General features: G+C 44.8%; 1 pseudogene; it reads right to left on the reverse strand.

Moving 5' to 3' along the window:
• Window positions 1-17,773, reverse strand: part of LOC132884600 (sodium-coupled monocarboxylate transporter 1-like) — a 44,329-nt pseudogene that overhangs the window by 15,075 nt on the left and 11,481 nt on the right.

Genomic DNA, 17,773 nt, shown 5'->3' on the forward strand with positions numbered 1-17,773 from the left:
CTGTGCTCCTTCAGCTTTTGCTCCACCTTCCTCCTGTAGCTATCCTTAGCTTCCCTCACACAGTGTTTTACCTCCTGCTGTGCTGCTTTCATCGCCTCCCTATCCCTGCTCCTGAAGGTGGCCTTCTTCCTGTTGAGGACAGCTTTGACTTCCTGTGTTACCCATGGCTTGTTATTAGGGTAACACCATACAGTCTTAGCGGGGGAGACCACATCTGCACAGAAGTTAAGGTAATCCATCAGACAGTGTATCAGCCCCTCTATGTCCTCACAGTGTGGGCTAATCAGCACATCCCAGTCCGTGATGTCATAACAGTCCCTGAGGGCATCTTCCATTTCAGGGGACCACCTCCTGATGGAGCTAGTTGTTGAAGGCTGCCTTTGAACCAGGGGGGTGTACTTTGGCTGTAGAAGAACCAGGTTGTGGTCAGACTTCCCTAGTGGGAGGAGGGGTGTGACTCTGTATGCATCCCTCACATTAGCATACAGCAAGTCAATTGTTCTGTTGTTCCTTGTTGGACAATCCACAGCCTGGTAAAAAGCAGCCAAAGTAGAGTCCAAAGTAGCATGATTAAAGTCCCCAGAAATGATGATAAATGCCTCAGGGTGCTGTGTCTGCAGCCTTGCTGTGACAGAGTGAATCCTCTCACATGCAGTGGCTGCATCTGCCCTCGGAGGGATGTAAACACAGATGGTGATCACGTGACTGAACTCCCTCGGCAGATAATATGGCCGCAGGCTAATGGCTAGCAGCTCCAAGTCTGGGCAAAATAAAACTGTCTTTATGCAGATATGTCCCAGGTTACACCAGTGATTGTTAACATAAATTATGAGTCCCCCACCTTTGCTTTTCCCGCATGTGTTAGTGCCTCTGTCGGCTCTCACAGCAGTGAATCCCCGCAGGTCTATGTTAGCATCCGGTACAAGATGTGTTAGCCATGTCTCCGTAAAGATAAACAAGCTGCTCTCCCAGTAAATCCGCTGGTTGTTCAGAGCAGAAAGCTTGTCGACTTTATTCAGCAGCGAGTTCACATTCCCCATGATAACGGAGGGAATGGATGGTTTGCAGTGCCGCTGGTTGTCCGCTAGCCTAGCCTTTAGCTTAGCTCCAGCCTTGCAGCCCCTGGGTTTCCTCCTCAGCTCGGCCGGGATGGGGTGTCGTATCCCGGCTCGTCCCATTGTTTCCAGGGCCAGCAGCTCCTCTCTCGAATAAGTTAGAAAACTGGCTCCTGGTTGCATGTTAAAGTTAAAAATATCCATGTTCTATAAGTAAAACACACTATGTCTTCGTAAGAAGAGCAGAAAAGTAAAAAAGGTGGGAAAAAGAGGTTTAAAGAGCTAAAAACTACAGAGCTACTGGAGAGGCAGCCATCTCACACAGCACCCATACTTGTGAGGTAAAGGTGTAGATCTGGAGGGTCCTCAGACATAGAGTGTTTTGGTAAACTGGGATGTATGGATGCTGTCAGTCCCCCACTCACTTGCTCACTCGAGTTTGTTGACGGTGTAGTGGCTGGCTGCTTTATGTCCTGGGGCTCCCTAATGCCTGCATTACCTTCTGGCTCTCCCCTTTTAGTTATGCTGTCATAGTTAGTTTTGCCGGAGTCCCTGCTTGTACTCAGCGCAAAACGTATACTGTACCTACTTATTCAGGTGACATTGGGCATACCTAACAACCTGTGTTTTCTCTCTCTTCCACCCCCCAAAATCTGTCCCTCTGAGTTACATGTCAATCCTGGGATCGAGGTGCTGACCTCTTCTGCTCCTTGGACCTGCCTGATCCATCCTGATGCGCTATGTCTGGTTGGAGTCTCATCACATCGCTCCTGTGGAGGATGGCCCCATTTGGACAGTTAAAAGTCACACTTGGAAGATGCTCTGGACACTTATAGTAATGCTTTTATGGCTGAGGACTACAGTTGACTTGCTAACTTTAGGACTGCAGTTGTCATGAACAGTTTTACACTCAAGTTTCCATTAATGAAGAGTTATAACATCAACAAAACTGACTTCATGTTAAAACTGTTAATGTTATAGTCATGTTGTCTGTTGTTGTCCAGGTGGGGATGGGTTCCCTTTTGAGTCTGGTTCCTCTCGAGGTTTCTTCCTCGTGTTGTCTGGGGGAGTTTTTCCTTGCCACCATCGCCACGGGCTTGCTCATTGGGGATAAATTAGGGATAAAACTGGCTCATGTCTTGGGTCATTCAGATTCTGTAAAGCTGCTTTGGAACAATGTCTATTGTTAAAAGTGGTATAGAAACAAACTTGACTTGAATTGACTTGACATTTCATGACAAATATCATACAGCAAGGGGTACGGTTTACTCAAAACAGGGACTATGGCTTGAGTTCTCAGCTCCAGTCCTCTAGCCCACTTTTCTGCAGAGTTTCAGGCTTCTCAACACAAGTTTTATCAGGTGTGTCAGGAACAGAAAAAATGCAGGTCAGTGGGGATCTAGGGTTGGAGTTGAAAACCTGTGGACTGAGACTATAGCTATAGTAAAAATAAAAATCTTGTATTATGCATACTTGATCATGTGTTAAAAATGCAAAATAGTTTACAGTATGTTTTACCTGCAATATACTTCCCAACAAAGAGGCAAGTCCCGCCATAGCGATGCACAAAGCCCCAAAGAAAAGACCTAAAAATTTTAAGGAAAAAAGTAAAAAGGGTAAGGTTAGGGATTCATACCTTGTTTAGGGCTTCATTCATATGAAAAAGAAAATCCACCTAGACTGCCCTCATTCACAAGTGTTACACATAAAACTGAAAAACAAGAAGTTGGTTTAATAGAAATGGGTTTGGGCACAAATATTCTGAGGTTATTTTTTTTTTAGGTCATTTAGGTCATAGCCAAATGGTTAGAGAAACAGCTTTGGGACCAAATGGTCACTGGTTTGATTCCCTGAACCAGCAGAACTGGCTCAAGTGCCCTTGAGCAAGGTGCCTAACCCCCAACTACTCCAGCAAGAGTCGTGGCGTACCTTGTGTCTGATTTGCCAGAGAAAAACTGATGATGTGATTATTAGTTTGGGCAAGAACCTGGCCCTAATTAATAACTAACTAATGTTTGTTTAGCATTTCTGTGTTCTCTGTTATGTTAAGGTGAGAGTTAATTTAAAAAAGCCTGTCTGCTAACTACTAATTATTTACTCTGTTAACATCATAAAAAGTTATGATGTTCTCTTTAGTATGGTATGTACTCTTCCTTTCTGATGCAGTTATCTTTGTACACTTTGTCAAGAGATTTTTTTTTTTTACTTTGTTAACAGTAGCCCTACTTATTTTTCTTTAATCAAAGAGTGTTTTTCTTTTTTTCAGATAGTAATCACATTTTCTATGGCAGTAGGAATAACCTAATACTTTGCATTACATTTTGCATCATTTATTGCACAATTCTGTTTAAAAACAAATAGTTGTTGATTCCATATTTGGTGCAAATACCCATTAAAATTGTGATTCTTTTAAAACTTACTCATGCTCATGTTAATCCACAACAATTGCTTTTCAGTCAGATTGGGCCACAAAGGTTTTAGAAAGTCTTCAACTGTGACGGCCACCAGAGCGTTAATGCTGGATGATACCGTACTGAGATATAAAAACAAACTATTTAGCTAGTGAGAACAATTTGAGCTTTTTATGCACATATCAAATGTCTTATTGTTTGAATGGAGCCTGAATGGAGATGTTTCCCCCTTACCTTAAAGTTCCACTGTATGCAACTGCTACAAAAAAGCCAGGAAGGCCTGGAAACTCTGCTAGAATGTCCATCACTAAATATGGAAGGAGCTACACACACACACACACACACACACACACACACACACACACACAAATATATATTAACAGGGTCACTTTATTGGGAATCAATATTTCCATCACTATAGTTTAATGAGCTTCACCTGATCTGAAGAACTAACATCTGTGTTAGTAAAAGGATCACAGTCTTTATAGATAGAGTACATGGTGAGGCCAGAAAGCATTGCCAGACTCACAGTAATCCACAACCCCACCATATTTACATACAGAGACCTAAATATAGCAACAGGAACAGAACAAATGAAAGAGCTGATACGAGATCTGAGAGTTACACTCTTATTGTTTTTACTACTGGTATTTGTGAAGTAAAATTGGATGAATCCATACTTACATTTTAGCATGGGTTATAGTTTTACAGGAGATATAGCGCTGCACCTGTGACTGATTAATGGCATATATTGACACCCACATCAACTACCCCCAACAACTATGGTCCAAAAACTGTGCCTTTTCAGAGGATCTGGATCAAAACTAGAGAGATGAATGAATAGTTAATTTTTGGACATCCACAAAAGTAACAGCTGAATTGTGAGATGTCAGTAGCAGAGTAAGATTTGCACCCAAGCATTTATATAATGAAACAGCCCTCATTGTGTGACATGAAAACCATTTCTTCAGTTAATTTATAACACTTCTCAATCCAATGAGTTACCTAAATGTGTCTAAGCGTTCACCATTGTAGTTATCGTCCCAGATTTTTCCCAAGCCTCCCTGAAGTATGGCCCCACGAGCGATGACTGCTATAAACCCAGACAGCATAACAAACATCTAGAACACATTAGAGCCCTGCACTCCCGTGGGGGTCCCGCCGCAAAGCAGTGCGGCAGGGGACAAATTTTGAAAGCTCATTGCGGGCGCAGGCAGGACCAGAAGTGCACATATGTGCACGCGGGCGGGAACGGTGATAAGCTGCAGTCCCTCTAACTAAAAATGTGTTTGAAATAAAATGTACAAATTATTAATTTACATCTATCATATATAATTTGTGCTGGATATTTTATTCGGCATTAATAAAAACATTTTAAGATACCTAAATTGCCAAAGGAATGGCTTCTTAAATTTGCCATTGATCATTCTAATTACTCGCAGTTCATACCCAACTAGCAAGAGAACCATGAGTGAAGTGATTTACGGCTTGCGTTAGTCTACAACTTTAGTCAGAGAGACATGTTACACAGTGCCGGTAGGCTTGACTCAATGCTATCCCAGAAATCCTTCCTGTAATATGCAAATTTGGCTGTCCAATCAAAGGCGGCCAAATTTGCATATTACCGGAAGGATTTCTGGGATAGCATTGAGTCAAGCCTACCGTCACTGTGTAACATGTCTCTCTGACTAAAGTTGTAGACTAACTCAAGCAGTAAATCAATTCACCTCTCTTACTAACTCTGCTTTAGAATAACCCCCCCCCCATTGGTATAAAGCAAACCCGTTCACTTTTTTATGCTGATTGCAGAATTACAATGGTTTCCCATATGATAAAAATGTATGATTCGTGATTAAATATTTTAATTGTTTGACAGCACTAATTATTATTATTATTAGAGACAATACATGCTGAATTCCTAAACAAGGTAAATAATAACATGAGCTGTAGATATTTATGCTGAAATCCACTCAAAGTAGGGGGCGGGGCACCATCACGCTGTGTCAAGACAAGAACTTTCCTGAGAAATAACGCGAACGTCTGCATCATGCGGGATTTGCGGGCGGGATTTGCGGGCGGGAGCGGGACAAAATATGGCAGGCGCGGGCGGGAGCGGGACTGAAAATCATAATTCTTTGCGGGCGCGGGCGGGAGTGGGACTGCACAATGCGGGAGCGGGCGGGAGCGGGACTGAAAAATCTGACCCGCGCAGACTTCTAGAACACATCTGTCCATATCACTGCCTTCAGGCCTCCCTGTTAGGAAGAGCAGAGTGCTGCATGTTACTGAGCCAGGTTACACATGACAAACAGCACCCAATTCACTCACCAAACACTGCACTTTCACAGAGATCATACTGAAATTACATTACATTACAGGCATTTAGCAGGAATATGAATGGAGTACTTTGCATTAGACAAGAGCTTAAAGCATATACGCAGAACCATGGCCTCACCTTTTGTTTATAAATGCCTTGAGACCTCAAAAATGGCACAGGAATAGTTTTAAGTGTTAACAATAAATCTAATATAGTAATTTTTATGATTAAAGTGATTTATATAGGTAGCGGTCTGAGTGAATGACCTTGACGTCACAGCAGGAAGTCTATCAGTCTCATCACCATTTCCGTTATACTAAAACACAAAGGTGACTGCAACTCCGATCCTCCATTTTGAGCTAATTTATCGCCATGCCACATAGATGTGCTGCTGGTGGGTGCAGCAACACGACAGAAGGTGGATTTACATTGCATTCATGGCCCAAGAATATTCAAACTGCAAAGATGTGGACACGTTTTGCGAGAAGTTCACGGGCACATCGGGCGCCTATGAAGTGGTCTCTCCTCTGCTCTGCACATTTTACTGAAGACTCATATGAGACCTCTGATCTGTTGAGGAGCATTGGCTATTAGCCTGTATTGAAAGAGGGTGCAGTTGTTAGGACTTGGACTGTTTTGGCCTCTAGAGGCCGCTGTTATTTCCTTTTCATGTCATATTTATTTTGGCCTCTAGAGGCCGCCACTGTTCCTGTGTTTTGTGTTTTTTTTGTTAATTGCCTGTTAGTCCTGATTAGCTTCACCTGTGTTCAATTTAGTTTGTGTATTTATACCCCCTGAGTTCAGTCCTCTTGTCACGGAGTCTTTGTGCTGTTATGTTTATCTCCAGTTTCCTTTGTACTGTGTTTTGTGGATCTTCTGAGCTTTTGCATTTTTGCCTTTTTCTTTTTGAATTATACTCTTTGTTTTTGTTTTTTTTTGTTTTGCCCTGGATTGTATATAGTGTACATAGTATAAATAAACCTTTTGTTACTTTTTCTACTTCCGCCTCACGCCTCTGCATTTGAGTCATTCCCCTGGTGGCCTAGTGGGGGTTTGCTGGATCATCACACCAACGAACCAGGTTCGAATCCCAGCTAAACCCTAACAGAAAGACTCCGTCTTGACCGACTCAGCAGAGGCTGCTTCAACTGTCTACCCGGCCAACCTTCAGGGAATTATGGCAGCTTTGACACGCTTCGGAGCGACCATGGACGCTCATGGACGTACGCTCACCAGCCAACGTGAGGCCCTTGCTCGCCACGAGGAACTGCTTCAGCAAATTGGGAAAACCCTGGCACAGCTGACATCTCTGCCTGCATCTCCTGCTCCTGCTCCAGCTCCCACTCCTGCTCCAGTGCCTCCTGCCATGCTGCCTTCTTCACCTCGTGAACCCAGCCTTCCTGCACCACAGAGGTATGACGGCAAGCACAGTGAGTGCCGAGAGTTCCTTACCCAGTGTCAACTCACCTTTGAGCTTCAGCCTACCACCTACACTACGGATCGCCGCAAGATTGCCTTTGTGATCACCTTATTAGCTGGTAAGGCGCGAGCCTGGGCTACTGCTATCTGGCAAAGACAGGGACCTGAGTGCTTTGATTTCCAGCTGTTTTCTGAAGAGATGCTTCGGGTCTTCGATCAGGCAGACATCAGTACCGACGCAGCCCGAAAGCTCATGTCCATCCGGCAAGGAGGAAGTGTCGCAGATTACGCCATCTCGTTCCGAACACTCGCAGCAGTAAGTGGATGGAACGAGACTGCCCTGGTGTCAGCCTTCCACCATGGTCTGTCTGACCCCATCAAGGACGGTCTGGCCTCTATTGGATGCCCAAGTGACCTCGAAACCCTCATCTCACATGCTATTCGTCTGGACAACAGGATGAGAGAACGCCACCAAGCCTTGAGCCCCCCCAGCCTCCCTACCTCTACCTGGAGACCGTCTACCTCCTTCAGTGACTGTCCAGAACCCATGCAAGTGGGTCGTACTCGCCTCTCCGCATCTGAGAGGGAGCGCAGAAGGAGGGACAAGTGCTGCATCTACTGTGGCAAGCCTGGTCACTTCCGAGCATCATGTCCCGAACTCTTGGGAAAAGGACCGCCCCGTCCAGCCGAGGGAGGGTTGTGACGGGGCCTACCCTCTCTCCCGGACTCCCTGGCCAAGGAATCTACATCCCGGTCTCCATCTCCTGGGGTGAATCTGTCCACTCTTGTCAAGCTTTGATAGACTCAGGGGCGGCTGGGAACTTTATGGATATTCACTTCGCCCAAAGCATCAATATACCTACTGCACCTCTTGAAGTCCCTCTGTCTGTGTCTGCCCTCGATGGCCAAGCGTTAGGTGATGGAAGAGTCACTCAAGTTACTTCTCCAGTCTTCCTCCAGTCTCAAGGTCACAAGGAAGAAATATCCCTGCACCTGATTCCTTCACCTGAGTTCCCAGTTATTCTAGGCCTTCCTTGGCTTACTCGCCACAACCCTCGCATAGACTGGGTAACAAGCCAGGTTGTGGAATGGGGCCCTGCATGCCATGCCTCTTGTCTGCTCTCTAGCTCTCCTGTGTCTCCTGCCGAGCCCCCTGATCTCACCGAGTTATCTCAAGTTCCCACAGAGTACTGGGATCTCAAGGAGGTATTCAGCAAGAGCAGGGCCGCCGTTCTTCCTCCGCACCGGGCCTACGACTGTGCCATCGACTTGCTCCCTGGGACTACCCCGCCTCGTGGCAGACTGTTTTCCCTCTCTCAGCCAGAATGCAAGGCTATGGAGGAATACCTCAAAGACGCCCTGGTCTCTGGGTTCATTCGACCCTCCACCTCACCTGCTGGTGCCGGCTTCTTCTTTGTCGGCAAGAAGGATGGGGGGCTTCGACCATGTATTGACTACAGGGGCCTGAACAAGATCACTGTGCGCAACCGATATCCCCTTCCGCTGATGTCCACTGCTTTCGACCTGCTCCAAGGCGCCACCGTCTTCACCAAGTTGGACCTACGGAACGCATACCACCTCATCCGTATCCGACAGGGAGACGAGTGGAAGACTGCCTTTAACACCCCGTCTGGGCACTACGAATACCAGGTGATGCCCTTCGGACTCACCAACGCACCAGCTGTTTTTCAGGCCCTAATCAACGACGTCTTAAGGGATATGATTAACCTGTACGTCTTTGTCTACCTCGATGACATCCTTATCTTTTCCAAGACCGTGCAGGAGCACTGCCACCATGTCCGCCAGGTTCTCCAGAGGCTGCTACAGAACAATCTGTTCGCCAAGGCCCAGAAATGCGAATTTCATGTTCCCGAGGTCTCCTTTCTGGGATTTATTGTACGGACAGGCCAACTCCAAATGGACCCTGCCAAGACCCTGGCCGTCCGGGACTGGCCTACTCCCAAGTCCGTTAAGGAGGTTCAGCGGTTCTTAGGATTCGCTAACTTCTACCGCAAGTTCATCAGGAACTTCAGTTCTGTGGCAGCACCCATGTCAGACCTCACCAAAGGGACAGGTGGATCTTATGGCTGGTCTCCTCAGGCAGAAAAGGCGTTCAAAGACCTCAAGGCCTGCTTCTGCACGGCACCCATTCTGGTCCTCCCGGACACCTCCCAACCATTCATCGTGGAGGTGGACGCCTCGGACAGTGGTGTCGGCGCGGTACTCTCTCAACGTTCGGAAGGAAAGCTGCACCCCTGCGCTTACTTCTCCCACCGCCTGAGTCCTGCTGAGTCCCGGTACGATGTGGGGGATCGAGAACTGCTAGCGGTCAAACTGGCCCTTGAGGAGTGGAGGCACTGGCTGGAGGGAGCGCAACATCCATTCCTGGTTTGGACTGACCACAAGAACCTGGAGTACCTCCAGCAAGCCAAGAGACTGAACCCTCGACAGGCTAGGTGGGCCCTGTTTTTCAGTCGGTTTGACTTCACCCTCTCGTACCGTCCCGGCTCCAAGAACACCAAACCTGACGTACTGTCCAGGCTGTTCTCTGCCACTAACAGGGAGAATGAAGTCGGGCCTATTATCCCGGTGTCCCGGATTGTGGCCCCTGTCCGCTGGGGTATTGAGGAGGCTGTTCGACGAGCCCAACGCCAGGACCCCGGTCCTGGGACGGGGCCACCGGGCCTCTTGTACGTCCCACATCAAGCCCGGGCCAAGGTTCTCCAATGGGGTCACTCTTCCCCTCTCACCGCCCACCCGGGAGCTCGGAGGACCCTGGACTTCCTGAAAAGATGCTTCTGGTGGCCTAACATGGAGCAGGAAGTAAGGTCATTTGTCCTGTCCTGTGAGGTTTGCACCAGAACCAAGAACCCACGACAGCGTCCCCAGGGTCTCCTGCATCCTCTGACCATTCCCCGGCATCCCTGGTCCCACGTGGCAGTCGACTTCATCACGGGTCTCCCTGAGTCACAAGGTAACATGGTCATTTTGGTCATTGTTGACAGATTCTCCAAGGCCTGCCGCTTCATACCTCTGTGCAAACTCCCCTCTGCTCTTGAAACAGCGAAACTTATATTTAATCATGTCTTCCGAGTCTTTGGTCTTCCACAGGACATCGTCTCAGACCGAGGGCCCCAGTTCTCCTCCCGAGTGTGGCACGGGTTCTGCAAGGTCATCGGAGCCACTGCCAGCCTCTCCTCTGGGTTTCACCCACAGTCCAATGGTCAGACGGAGAGGCTCAACCAGGACCTGGAAACCACCCTGCGAGGCCTGGCTATGGATAACCCGACATCGTGGAGCACCTGGCTGCCATGGGCAGAGTACGCCCACAACACCCTGCAGTCATCGGCCACCAAGCTGTCGCCGTTCCAGTGCCAATTCGGGTTCCAGCCACCTCTGTTCCCGGACCAGGAGGAGGACGCGGGGGTGCCCTCGGTCAACCAATATGTGAGACGGTGTCGCAAGACCTGGAGCAAGGTCAGGAAGACCCTCATACAGACCTCCAGAACCAACCAGACTCAGGCCAACCGCCACAGAAGACCTGCACACACTTTCCGCCCTGGGCAGCGGGTTTGGCTGTCCACTAAGGACCTTCCGCTGCGGGTGGAGAACCGCAAGCTTGCTCCTCGCTACATTGGCCCCTTCAAGGTGGTGCGCAGGGTGAACCCTGTCTCCTACCGGCTTCAGTTGCCCCGGACTCTGAGGATCAACCCCACTTTCCATGTTTCCCTGTTGCGGCCTGTACTGACGTCTACGTATGCCCCTGCCCCTAGGAACCCCCCACCCCCCCGCATCTTCCAGGGGCAGACTGTGTTCACTGTGCATCGCCTGCTTGACTCCCGCCGGGTCTGCGGCGGGTTGCAATATCTGGTGGACTGGGAGGGCTATGGTCCTGAGGAGCGCTGCTGGGTTCCTGCTCGGGATGTCCTGGATAAAGAACTGTGTCGGGACTTCCATTCGGCCCATCCGGATCGCCCTGGGAACGTCAGGAGACGCTCCTAGAGGGGGGGGTCCTGTTAGGACTTGGACTGTTTTGGCCTCTAGAGGCCGCTGTTATTTCCTTTTCATGTCATATTTATTTTGGCCTCTAGAGGCCGCCACTGTTCCTGTGTTTTGTGTTTTTTTTGTTAATTGCCTGTTAGTCCTGATTAGCTTCACCTGTGTTCAATTTAGTTTGTGTATTTATACCCCCTGAGTTCAGTCCTCTTGTCACGGAGTCTTTGTGCTGTTATGTTTATCTCCAGTTTCCTTTGTACTGTGTTTTGTGGATCTTCTGAGCTTTTGCATTTTTGCCTTTTTCTTTTTGAATTATACTCTTTGTTTTTGTTTTTTTTTGTTTTGCCCTGGATTGTATATAGTGTACATAGTATAAATAAACCTTTTGTTACTTTTTCTACTTCCGCCTCACGCCTCTGCATTTGAGTCATTCCCCTGGTGGCCTAGTGGGGGTTTGCTGGATCATCACACCAACGAACCAGGTTCGAATCCCAGCTAAACCCTAACAGCAGTACCAACAATTAAAGGAAAAGAAAATGAGAATAAAATACTTTCCTTTTCTTGTCATTTTTCTTAAAGGAAAGTAAGTCCAGTTGCACTAGTTCTCCCGGAGTGTGAGCCAAGGGTTGTTGCTAAAACCCGGGACGGAACAGGACATATTATCGTTTGGGCAGTGCCCTTCCTGCAGTTGCTGCTAAAACCGGTGACATCCCATCCCATCCCGGGTTTTAGTAATTGCCTCAGCCAAGCAGTAATAGCGGAGTACTCAGTATGGAGAAAATGGAGAATGAGTGGATCAGCCATCTAATTTCTCTGCTGGATATACTTGCATCAGCAGCAATATCTCGCTCTTACGTGGAAGAATAAACAGAGAACTGAACGAACTGAAAATCAGATTGTTTCAAAACAACTGGCCACAAGATCGGCCTTCAAGAAGCGAGAATACAGATGGGTAAGCTGCGATTCTCATTTATCTGCATTTAGATTCATGTAACTTCTATTGTGTATTTATCAGTATAATATTATTTAATTTGCTTCAGAATGTGATTGTCACAGTTCATCTGATTATTTAATTAGCCTTTTACGTTTTATCAGTGAAAATGCATGCATGTACATGTATGTTGCATAAGTTATAACACCTATCCTGTTTTAATGAGAGTCAACCCACAATCAGTGAAGTCAAATCAGTCTTAGTTGAGCAAGTCTGTAACAGTATTTCTTACTTTCACCATAAATTTTTATTTATATGACTTCGATCTATAGCTGTCAAAGGCCTCGGCCTTAAAATCGGTTCCTGCTGTGATGTCACGCACTTAGGGCTGGCTGGGTCAGCGGGGCAACTCGAATGCCAACTTTGCGGTCGATTTTAACTCTCAAAAATATATATATTTTAAATTCCCATTTATGCAGCATACAAGAGTCAAGGATAGAGATACTATCCACTCAGAAATTTATTTTAAAATAAAGGTTCTGTGTATCTCCTTTAAGAAAGGGCTTCATGGAATATTTTATTTGCTCTTTTTATGTAGGTTGCTATTTGGGCTGCCAGCAATAAACCCTTCATCCTGAATTTAAAAATTACTGTTAAAAACTGTATTTTTATAGTTGAATTGTACAATGAATTGTAAGGATGGACTGCCATGCCGTAGCCATAGTAACCATTTATGAACCATCTCCTCCCTTTCACTGTACAGCATTGAACACACCAATCCCTGCACTCGATGCCATGTTCTATCTCCGCCCATTCTTCTGACTCCCTGTAATGGTCAGACCCATTGCAACAAGGTAGGCAGACTTGGCAATTGCCTAGGGCCCCAGCCCTCGAAGGGCCCCCGCTACTGAACGACTGGTTATGTATTCAATAGCAATGACAACTTTTTGAGCGCGGCAGCGCGGCGCCTAATGACACTTGTTGAAATACCCTAGTTCGAAGGGGGGCCCCTAATGCACAACAGCGCCTCCCGACATGCTTTGGCCAAAAAGTGCAATGACAGTCTGTTGTCAACCCCTCAATGCCCATCTCCATCCAGTCAAGTGGTTGCAGAGCTCCGCGGCAAAAAAAAAAAAAAAAATCAAATATGAAGTGAAATTACCCCTCAGGGAGCCAGAAGAGAAAGAAGAAAAGGGAAGAGGAAGACAGAAAAAAACAAGACACTGGTAAGTGAGAATGTACACACTCATTAATACCAAGCGGGTCGACAAGCAAATTTGGTAGCTAGCTTACGTTAATGGTAGTTATCTTGTAGACAGTGTTTATAACAGTGATGTAAACGTTGTCATGCACAACAGGCTTACAAACTTGCAAGGACTGGCTAAAAATTCTAATATGTGCCACACAAATAGGTGAAAGACTGTCAACTTCTCCCAGATTAACTTATTGTGTTTATCAAAATGTCATAGTCAGAGTTAGTTTCAGCGAGCTGCATGGCTTTCATCAGAAGTAGCTAGTGTGTCATGAGCATGAATGGAGTAGGACAGGGGATGGCTCACAAGAAAGTTCTTTTTTACATAAATAGCCTATTTATGTAAAAAAGTGGCACTGATGTCAATTGAATGTGATGTCCGCAGGTCTTTGGACATGGAGGGTATTGTGGCTGCCTTTGCTGAAGCCAAAGCCCGCAAGCAGCAGTTTTAGACATTTTGCCCATGATTCTAGTTGTGTATTCTAAAATTTTTATGTGTTTTTCTATACCTTTTGCACTTTTTTGTGTGTGCTGGTTCTTATTAAGATTCTTATTCATGTTTGTAATCATTTAATCACCATTTGAAGTTATTTCTACTTGTGTATATACTGTAAATATTTAGTGTTGTGGTATTTGCACATTTTATATTACTTTGTCTTATTTTCATATTTGATTTATATATATATATATATATATATATATATATATATATATATATATATATATATATATAGTCTATTCTTGTGTTTAATTGGGTTTGATAATTATTTATATTAATGTAAAGAGTTCATTTATTAAGTAAAAATCGTAAGAATGATTACAATATGTGTGATGTTTATTAAGTCTTCAGTGGGTAGGTGGCCATAAGGCCTTTCGTCGAGGGGGGGATAATTATGGGCCCCAGATCCCCCTTTGCCTAGGGCCCCCAAATAGCTTGAAATGGGCCTGGTAATGGTATTGGATACAGAGATGATACCGGATACCAAATACAGTGACGTCACAACTGTGCTTTAAACCCGCAGTGGAATCGAAATTCTGTCTCTCTGGCGGGGGATTTCCACACGTGAAAGAGAGACATCATGCATCTGTGCTACAGAACAAAGAACAAAGAACAGAGAACAAAGAACAAGCTATTGATACCGGACCTTTAGCCAAAGGTCAATGTATTTGATCTATACAAATACATCGTATTATAGTTGCAACAATAACTGAACCGGTTAGTTACTGCAGCCCACGCAGTATTTCAAAGAGAAAAGGCGACCGGATCCCTTTTCCCTTTCTCAATGTCGACGAACTATAAACAAGATTCCTTCCAGATCACCAGACAACCGACGGGACACTGAAGATCTTCAGCTGACGAGCTGTAAAAGTGAAAGGAACAGAACTGTTTTCTCCCTGGACCTGCACTCAGCGCTGTCTTCGGATAACAGACAGCGCACTTTCAAGCAAGCGCAATCTCAAGTAAAGCTGGCATCTGGGCAATTGTTAGTCTTAGTTGTGGCTAGTTAATGTGAAGAGTGTTGTTTATTTGAATTTATTTATGGTTTAAATGTATGCTTTTTGATTCACATGAAAGTTGGTCTTAGACCACGTGTTGTTTGATTTACTTTGTTTACCATCTGTATTTAGTTAGATCGTGCATGCGTTCTCTCTCTCTCTCTCTCTTTTTAACTCCTTCCGTCGCACTACACCCATCAACATTGGGATTTCAGGAGTAGCTAAGGTTGAGTAGAAGTTTGGCTTTGAGGCCTAGCACAAGGCTCACGCATTCCATTCGCATTCCATTCACAGCCTCACTCCCGTCCTCCTTGTCATGCGCATGTGCACGCCCTCTCTCCCTAGCTCCTCCTCATCTCGTTAGTGCGCAGCTGTGCACAAACACACACACGCCTACACACACACACTCTCTTACACACACACACACACACACACACACACACACACACACATGTGATTTCCCTATCACATTTTAACATCCACTCGCCCCTACACTGTAACACTGGCATATAGCTTATTACTTCTGATTACCATTAGTCAGTGTTGGGCACGTTACTTTCAAAAAGTAATTAGTTATAGTTACTAGTTACTTTTCCCAAAAAGTAACTGAGTTAGTAACAGAGTTACTTTGTCATAAAAGTAACTAATTACCAGGGAAAGTAATTATTCCGTTACATTTTATTCCCCCTCAAAAAAAATCAAATTCAATTAGTGTAATCATAATAAAAGTGAATGTTAAATGTGTTTAATGACTGAAATGGACACTTAACAGAACCAATTAGTAACGTTATCTACACTATATTAATATTTTTGTGGGACAATGTGAGATAAGACATATATCAAATGTAATATATTTTTGTAGTTATTAAAATTATGTTACTAATTACTGGCCACTGACGAGGACAAACGCTTTGTTCCTCGACATAATGTGCATTGCACGTAAACACTCTTGCCTTTTATTTCAAGTAATGAAAAGTAAAGGCTGTATTTCCAATGTGAAAGCGCAGTGCTGGGCTGACCACTCGCCATCGCTGTGTCTTCCGATTGAAAGAGCGCGCAGTAGGCATGGCCTACCTACGTATGTTGTCCAAATCTACTCTGATTGGCTTACTGTGCCGTTGTCTCGTGTCTCCCCGCCCCACACGAAAGCAGAGTAAAGAAAGGCTGAACGAGCAGCATGCCAGATGAGAACAGCTTTAATAAAGTAACGCATAGTATTTTATTGTAAGTAACGGGAACGGCGTTATAACGATGTAAAAAGTAATTAGTTAAATTACTCGTTACTAAAAAAAGTAATGCCGTTAGTAACGCCGTTTATTTCTAACGCCGTTATTCCCATCACTGCCATTAGTGCCTTAATTATCATATACACTACTGATTCTTATTTGTATACATTGTATCACCATTTATACTGAAGTATTCCTTGGCTGCTATTGTTGCTATATCTGATCAGTATTAGTTTGCTAATTCATGTCAGCTATTTCAATAAATGGTATCTTTGGAATAAACTGTGTCCTGTTTATTGCTACAACATCCACTGAATGCCAACCTCTGCCAAACAAGTATTCTAATTGCCTTCACCCATTTGGTTGCTATATGGATGTTATAGATCTAGAGTAAACATATTACATTAGAGCTACAATACTCAACTAGACTGCATTTCCGCAGAGAAAATGCAAAGTGTGCTTGCTGAGCTGTAGCAGAACAGCTATCATGCTAGCATAGGGTGACCAGATTTCCCTAGTCTGAAACCAGGACACTTTTGCGTGCGACCATGCTCGTGCACGCACACCTTTTTTTTTACGCAAACGTGACACTCAGAGAGGTGCTCTTATCATTTTGTTGAAGCTCACATTTATCAACATCTCACATGAAATAAAACAAACAGGCATTTTGTTATCTAGTAGCATAGTGGTATACAGATCAGTTAAATTATGGTCAGACAACAGATTTTGTAATGGCTGAGAATAGGCCAGGCTATGTCCACAGGCCAAATTTAAACTGATTTATTTCACCTGTTTGTGAGAACACCAAGAAGAATGCATATGCACATGTAGGCTATATCTCTAAAATTGTATGCACTATAGCATGAACTTAAAAAGTAGATATGTGACCTCAACATAGCCTAGGTCAGAATCAACCTTACTAACCATTCCCCACAACTGAATGAATAAAGCAAGAAGATGTGTACAAAAGTGAACACTTTAATGGAAGGTGCAACAAGCTGTTCAACACAGCAATATGGCCAAACTGTCAGAATGGTATGTTAAACAGAAACAAAAAAGAGACAAGTGATTTGAGAATATATACTACGGAAGCCGAGAGAGGATATAATCCTTTTTTTTTATTCACCTTGTTATCCCGAGATAACGACATAATTAATTCAGGATCTCGAGAAAACAACACAACTAATTCGAGATCTTGAAAAAACAAAACCGTTATTTCATGATCTTGAGTAAACAGCTGAGAAATGGTTCATTCAGGTGCGCCAAGAGACTTGTGATGTGCTGACTTTGGGGCTATTTCTCATTCTGTATAGACGCAACTTTGGTCATTAGAATGTCTGGAATAATCGATCACCTAATAAGGCAATATTTTGATCAGAGGTTGACACAGAGAGAGATTGCATTAAGTCTTTTAATAAGGGATAATTTCAAAATTAGTCCGCGGCACCTCCGCAGAAGACTGGCCCGGCTTCGTCTCTACCAACGGAGATACAGTGATCCAGCTGAGATCATGAAATAATTGCTTTGTTATCTCGAGATCTCGGAATAACGGTTTTGTTTTCTCGAGATCTCGAATTAGTTGTGTTGTTTTCTCGAGATCCTGAATTAATTATGTCGTTATCTCGGGATAACAAGGTGAATAAAAAAAAGATTATATGAAGGGCCTCTC

This window comes from Neoarius graeffei, chromosome 4, assembly GCF_027579695.1.
Source record: "Neoarius graeffei isolate fNeoGra1 chromosome 4, fNeoGra1.pri, whole genome shotgun sequence".
NCBI classification, from domain to species: Eukaryota; Metazoa; Chordata; class Actinopteri; order Siluriformes; family Ariidae; genus Neoarius; species Neoarius graeffei.